A 7,500-nucleotide genomic window follows, 5' to 3' on the forward strand; every position below is an offset into this window, starting at 1 on the left:
ATAATATCGTTAATAGATTAAAAATAAATTTCCGCTGTGTTAGCTGGGCCTTACTTGGACGGTACGAATTCTGCGGCTATGTCCCGTGGTGCGTGGTACTTGAAACCAGTTCTGCGGCTATGTCCGACCGTGCGTGTTAGTTGAGTCGCTTCAGCGGCTAAGTCCAAAAAATTTCCAAAATGCAGAAAAATACACATAATTGAAGAAAATTGGGCTTGCTGTGCTTAATAATATCGTTAATAGATTAAAAATAAATTTCCGCTGTGTTAGCTGGGCCTTACTTGGACGGTACGAATTCTGCGGCTATGTCCCGTGGTGCGTGGTACTTGAAACCAGTTCTGCGGCTATGTCCGACCGTGCGTGTTAGTTGAGTCGCTTCAGCGGCTAAGTCCAAAAAATTTCCAAAATGCAGAAAAATACACATAATTGAAGAAAATTGGGCTTGCTGTGCTTAATAAAATCGTTAATAGATTAAAAATAAATTACCGCTGTGTTAGGTGGGCCTTACTTGGACGGTACGAATTCTGCGGCTATGTCCCGTGGTGCGTGGTACTTGAAATCAGTTCTGCGGCTATGTCCCACCGTGCGTGTTACTTGAGTCGCTTCAGCGGCTAAGTCCGAAAATTTCCAAAATGCAGAAAAATATTCATAATTGAAGAAAGTTGGCCTTGCTGTGCATAGTAATGCCGTTAATTGACTAAAAATAAATTTCCGCTGTGTTAGCTGGGCCTTACTTGGACGGTACGAATTCTGCGGCTATGTCCCGTGGTGCGTGGTACTTGAAACCAGTTCTGCGGCTATGTCCGACCGTGCGTGTTAGTTGAGTCGCTTCAGCGGCTAAGTCCGAAAATTTCCAAAATGCAGAAAAATATTCATAATTGAAGAAAGTTGGCCTTGCTGTGCATAGTAATGCCGTTAATTGACTAAAAATAAATTTCCGCTGTGTTAGGTGGGCCTTACTTGGACGGTACGAATTCTGCGGCTATGTCCCGTGGTGCGTGGTACTTGAAACCAGTTCTGCGGCTATGTCCGACCGTGCGTGTTAGTTGAGTCGCTTCAGCGGCTAAGTCCAAAAAATTTCCAAAATGCAGAAAAATACACATAATTGAAGAAAATTGGGCTTGCTGTGCTTAATAAAATCGTTAATAGATTAAAAATAAATTACCGCTGTGTTAGGTGGGCCTTACTTGGACGGTACGAATTCTGCGGCTATGTCCCGTGGTGCGTGGTACTTGAAACCAGTTCTGCGGCTATGTCCGACCGTGCGTGTTACTTGAGTCGCTTCAGCGGCTAAGTCCAAAAAATTTCCAAAATGCAGAAAAATACACATAATTGAAGAAAATTGGGCTTGCTGTGCATAGTAATGCCGTTAATTGACTAAAAATAAATTTCCGCTGTGTTAGGTGGGCCTTACTTGGACGGTACGAATTCTGCGGCTATGTCCCGTGGTGCGTGGTACTTGAAACCAGTTCTGCGGCTATGTCCGACCGTGCGTGTTAGTTGAGTCGCTTCAGCGGCTAAGTCCAAAAAATTTCCAAAATGCAGAAAAATACACATAATTGAAGAAAATTGGGCTTGCTGTGCATAGTAATGCCGTTAATTGACTAAAAATAAATTTCCGCTGTGTTAGGTGGGCCTTACTTGGACGGTACGAATTCTGCGGCTATGTCCCGTGGTGCGTGGTACTTGAAACCAGTTCTGCGGCTATGTCCGACCGTGCGTGTTAGTTGAGTCGCTTCAGCGGCTAAGTCCAAAAAATTTCCAAAATGCAGAAAAATACACATAATTGAAGAAAATTGGGCTTGCTGTGCTTAATAAAATCGTTAATAGATTAAAAATAAATTACCGCTGTGTTAGGTGGGCCTTACTTGGACGGTACGAATTCTGCGGCTATGTCCCGTGGTGCGTGGTACTTGAAATCAGTTCTGCGGCTATGTCCCACCGTGCGTGTTACTTGAGTCGCTTCAGCGGCTAAGTCCGAAAATTTCCAAAATGCAGAAAAATATTCATAATTGAAGAAAGTTGGCCTTGCTGTGCATAGTAATGCCGTTAATTGACTAAAAATAAATTTCCGCTGTGTTAGCTGGGCCTTACTTGGACGGTACGAATTCTGCGGCTATGTCCCGTGGTGCGTGGTACTTGAAACCAGTTCTGCGGCTATGTCCGACCGTGCGTGTTAGTTGAGTCGCTTCAGCGGCTAAGTCCAAAAAATTTCCAAAATGCAGAAAAATACACATAATTGAAGAAAATTGGGCTTGCTGTGCTTAATAAAATCGTTAATAGATTAAAAATAAATTACCGCTGTGTTAGGTGGGCCTTACTTGGACGGTACGAATTCTGCGGCTATGTCCCGTGGTGCGTGGTACTTGAAATCAGTTCTGCGGCTATGTCCCACCGTGCGTGTTACTTGAGTCGCTTCAGCGGCTAAGTCCGAAAATTTCCAAAATGCAGAAAAATATTCATAATTGAAGAAAGTTGGCCTTGCTGTGCATAGTAATGCCGTTAATTGACTAAAAATAAATTTCCGCTGTGTTAGCTGGGCCTTACTTGGACGGTACGAATTCTGCGGCTATGTCCCGTGGTGCGTGGTACTTGAAACCAGTTCTGCGGCTATGTCCGACCGTGCGTGTTAGTTGAGTCGCTTCAGCGGCTAAGTCCAAAAAATTTCCAAAATGCAGAAAAATACACATAATTGAAGAAAATTGGGCTTGCTGTGCATAGTAATGCCGTTAATTGACTAAAAATAAATTTCCGCTGTGTTAGCTGGGCCTTACTTGGACGGTACGAATTCTGCGGCTATGTCCCGTGGTGCGTGGTACTTGAAACCAGTTCTGCGGCTATGTCCGACCGTGCGTGTTAGTTGAGTCGCTTCAGCGGCTAAGTCCAAAAAATTTCCAAAATGCAGAAAAATACACATAATTGAAGAAAATTGGGCTTGCTGTGCATAGTAATGCCGTTAATTGACTAAAAATAAATTTCCGCTGTGTTAGGTGGGCCTTACTTGGACGGTACGAATTCTGCGGCTATGTCCCGTGGTGCGTGGTACTTGAAACCAGTTCTGCGGCTATGTCCCACCGTGCGTGTTACTTGAGTCGCTTCAGCGGCTAAGTCCGAAAATTTCCAAAATGCAGAAAAATATACATAATTGAAGAAAGTTGGCCTTGCTGTGCTTAATAATATCGTTAATAGATTAAAAATAAATTTCCGCTGTGTTAGCTGGGCCTTACTTGGACGGTACGAATTCTGCGGCTATGTCCCGTGGTGCGTGGTACTTGAAACCAGTTCTGCGGCTATGTCCGACCGTGCGTGTTAGTTGAGTCGCTTCAGCGGCTAAGTCCAAAAAATTTCCAAAATGCAGAAAAATACACATAATTGAAGAAAATTGGGCTTGCTGTGCTTAATAAAATCGTTAATAGATTAAAAATAAATTACCGCTGTGTTAGGTGGGCCTTACTTGGACGGTACGAATTCTGCGGCTATGTCCCGTGGTGCGTGGTACTTGAAACCAGTTCTGCGGCTATGTCCGACCGTGCGTGTTAGTTGAGTCGCTTCAGCGGCTAAGTCCAAAAAATTTCCAAAATGCAGAAAAATACACATAATTGAAGAAAATTGGGCTTGCTGTGCATAGTAATGCCGTTAATTGACTAAAAATAAATTTCCGCTGTGTTAGCTGGGCCTTACTTGGACGGTACGAATTCTGCGGCTATGTCCCGTGGTGCGTGGTACTTGAAACCAGTTCTGCGGCTATGTCCGACCGTGCGTGTTAGTTGAGTCGCTTCAGCGGCTAAGTCCGAAAATTTCCAAAATGCAGAAAAATATTCATAATTGAAGAAAGTTGGCCTTGCTGTGCATAGTAATGCCGTTAATTGACTAAAAATAAATTTCCGCTGTGTTAGCTGGGCCTTACTTGGACGGTACGAATTCTGCGGCTATGTCCCGTGGTGCGTGGTACTTGAAACCAGTTCTGCGGCTATGTCCGACCGTGCGTGTTAGTTGAGTCGCTTCAGCGGCTAAGTCCAAAAAATTTCCAAAATGCAGAAAAATACACATAATTGAAGAAAATTGGGCTTGCTGTGCATAGTAATGCCGTTAATTGACTAAAAATAAATTTCCGCTGTGTTAGGTGGGCCTTACTTGGACGGTACGAATTCTGCGGCTATGTCCCGTGGTGCGTGGTACTTGAAACCAGTTCTGCGGCTATGTCCCACCGTGCGTGTTACTTGAGTCGCTTCAGCGGTTAAGTCCGAAAATTTCCAAAATGCAGAAAAATATACATAATTGAAGAAAGTTGGCCTTGCTGTGCTTAATAATATCGTTAATAGATTAAAAATAAATTTCCGCTGTGTTAGGTGGGCCTTACTTGGACGGTACGAATTCTGCGGCTATGTCCCGTGGTGCGTGGTACTTGAAACCAGTTCTGCGGCTATGTCCGACCGTGCGTGTTAGTTGAGTCGCTTCAGCGGCTAAGTCCAAAAAATTTCCAAAATGCAGAAAAATACACATAATTGAAGAAAATTGGGCTTGCTGTGCATAGTAATGCCGTTAATTGACTAAAAATAAATTTCCGCTGTGTTAGGTGGGCCTTACTTGGACGGTACGAATTCTGCGGCTATGTCCCGTGGTGCGTGGTACTTGAAACCAGTTCTGCGGCTATGTCCCACCGTGCGTGTTACTTGAGTCGCTTCAGCGGCTAAGTCCGAAAATTTCCAAAATGCAGAAAAATATACATAATTGAAGAAAGTTGGCCTTGCTGTGCTTAATAATATCGTTAATAGATTAAAAATAAATTTCCGCTGTGTTAGGTGGGCCTTACTTGGACGGTACGAATTCTGCGGCTATGTCCCGTGGTGCGTGGTACTTGAAACCAGTTCTGCGGCTATGTCCGACCGTGCGTGTTAGTTGAGTCGCTTCAGCGGCTAAGTCCAAAAAATTTCCAAAATGCAGAAAAATACACATAATTGAAGAAAATTGGGCTTGCTGTGCATAGTAATGCCGTTAATTGACTAAAAATAAATTTCCGCTGTGTTAGCTGGGCCTTACTTGGACGGTACGAATTCTGCGGCTATGTCCCGTGGTGCGTGGTACTTGAAACCAGTTCTGCGGCTATGTCCCACCGTGCGTGTTACTTGAGTCGCTTCAGCGGCTAAGTCCGAAAATTTCTAAAGTGCAGAAAAATATTAAATAAAGCGGTTATATAAGTAAGTATGTGTATGTATTCTAACATATACAAAATTTAGTATGATCGGAAATGATTAAGGAAGAGAAAAACTTAATTAAAATTTCTGGCGGCAGCCGAAGGGCCATCCGCCGGTGTCCGCGGCTCTGCCTCTTCCGTGACTGACGAATGCTGAGATAAGGGGGGTCCAGACTATAGTATATGAGCTTGGCGAGCGAGGCTCTCCTCGAGCAGGGGGAAGTCTGAGATTGGACTACCGGCCGCCGGGGACACTGTCGCCGGCAGGCCATTCGCGCTTCCGCCCCGCGTTGGCTGAGGCAGTTTAGGGCAAGAGTGGCACAAGTGCACCGACCGCCGTGTCCTTTGGGGTCGGCGCCCGTCACCCCGCTCAGTGGCCGGCGAAGACCGGCCGAGTCTCGGGTTCGAGTCGGCACAGGACACTGAGTGCAAGAGTGACACAAGTAACGGCGTTCACGGGCGGCCTCTGGGAGATTGCCCTCAGTACCACCGGGCAACGCGGGGGACTGCAGGCCTCGACCCGCGCCGCTCGATCCCCGTTTAGGGCAAGAGTGGCACAAGTGCACCGACCGCCGTGTCCTTTGGGGTCGGCGCCCGTCACCCCGCTCAGTGGCCGGCGAAGACTGGTCGAGTCTCGGGTTCGAGTCGGCACTCGAGCCTGAGTGCAAGAGTGGCACAAGTGATGGTCTTCACGGGCGGCCTCTGGGAAGCTGCCCCTAGTACCAGCGGACAACAGCGAGGGACTGCAGGCCTCGGCCCGCGCTACTTGCGACCGTTTAGGGCAAGAGGGGCACAAGTGTATCGACCGCCGTGTAATTTGTGGTCAACCCGCGCTGTTGCCTGCGAAGACCGGCCGAGTCTCGGGTTCGAGTCGGCACAGGGCACTGAGTGCAAGAGTGACACAAGTAACGGCCTTCACGGGCGGCCTCTGGGAGATTGCCCTCAGTACCACCGGGCAACGCGGGGGACTGCAGGCCTCGTCCCGCGCCGCTCGATCCCCGTTTAGGGCAAGAGTGGCACATGTGCACCGATCGCCGTCTTCAACGGGGTCGGCGCCCGTCAACCCGCGCAGTGGCCGGCGGAGGCTCCGGTTCGAGTCGGCACTCGATTCCGAGTGCAAGAGTGGCACACGTGACGGCCTTCACGGGCGGCCTCTGGGAAGCTGCACTTAGTACCAGCGGACAACCGCGGGGGAATGCTTTCCTCGGCCCGGTGTACTTGCAACCGTTTAGTGCAAGTGGGGCACAAATGCACCGACCGCCGAGTCCATCGGGGTTGGCGCACGTCAACACGCGCGGTGTCCGGCGGAGGCTCGGGCTCGAGTCGGCCCTCGACTACGAGTGCAAGAGTGGCACATGTGACGGCCTTTACAGGTGGCTTCTGTGAGCCGGCCCTTAGTACCAGCGTGCATCCGCGGGAGACTGAAGACCTCTCCCCGCGCTGCTCGAACCCCGTTTAGGGCAAGAGGGGCACATGTGCACCGATCGCCGTCTTCATCGGGGACGGCGCCCGTCAACCCACGCAGTGGCCGGCGGAGGCTCCGGTTCGAGTCGGCACTCGATTCCGAGTGCAAGAGCGGCACACGTGACGGCCTTCACGGGCGGCCTCTGGGAAGCTGCACTTAGAACCAGCGCGCATCCGCCGGGGGACTGCTGGCCTCGGCCCGCTCTACTTGCAACCGTTTAGGGCAAGTGGAGCACAAGTGCACCGACCGCCGTGTCCATCGGGGTTGGCGCACGTCATCACGCGCGGTGTCCGGCGGAGACTCGGGCTCGAGTCGGCACTCATCTACGAGTGCAAGAGTGGCACATGTGAAGGCCTTAACGGGCGGCCTCTGGGAAGCTGCACTTAGAACGAGCGCGCATCCGCCGGGGACTGAATTCCTCTCCCCGCGCTGCTCGAACCCCGTTTAGGGCATGGGGGGCACATGTGCACCGATCGCCGTCTTCATCGGGGTCGGCGCCCGTCAACCCACGCAGTGGCCGGCGGAGGCTCCGGTTCGAGTCGGCACTCGATTCCGAGTGCAAGAGTGGCACAAGTGATGGCCTTCACGGGCGGCCTCTCGGAAGCTGCACTTAGAACGAGCGCGCATCCGCCGGGGACTGAATTCCTCTCCCCGCGCTGCTCGAACCCCGTTTAGGGCAAGAGGGGCACAAGTGTACAGAAGTCCGTCTCCTGGGGAATCGCGTGCTCGGCTGCCCTCAATGGACAGGCAGAAGCAGGGGTCTGCTCGTAGGTGACTCGGCACTCGAGTGCAAGATTGGCGCAAGTGACGACTTCTCGTGCGGTCACGGTGAGGCTGCCGG

This window comes from Zootermopsis nevadensis, unplaced genomic scaffold (assembly GCF_977971745.1).
Source record: "Zootermopsis nevadensis isolate Lab colony 2312 unplaced genomic scaffold, Znev_1.0 Znev_ptg000238l, whole genome shotgun sequence".
Classification (NCBI taxonomy): Eukaryota; Metazoa; Arthropoda; class Insecta; order Blattodea; family Termopsidae; genus Zootermopsis; species Zootermopsis nevadensis.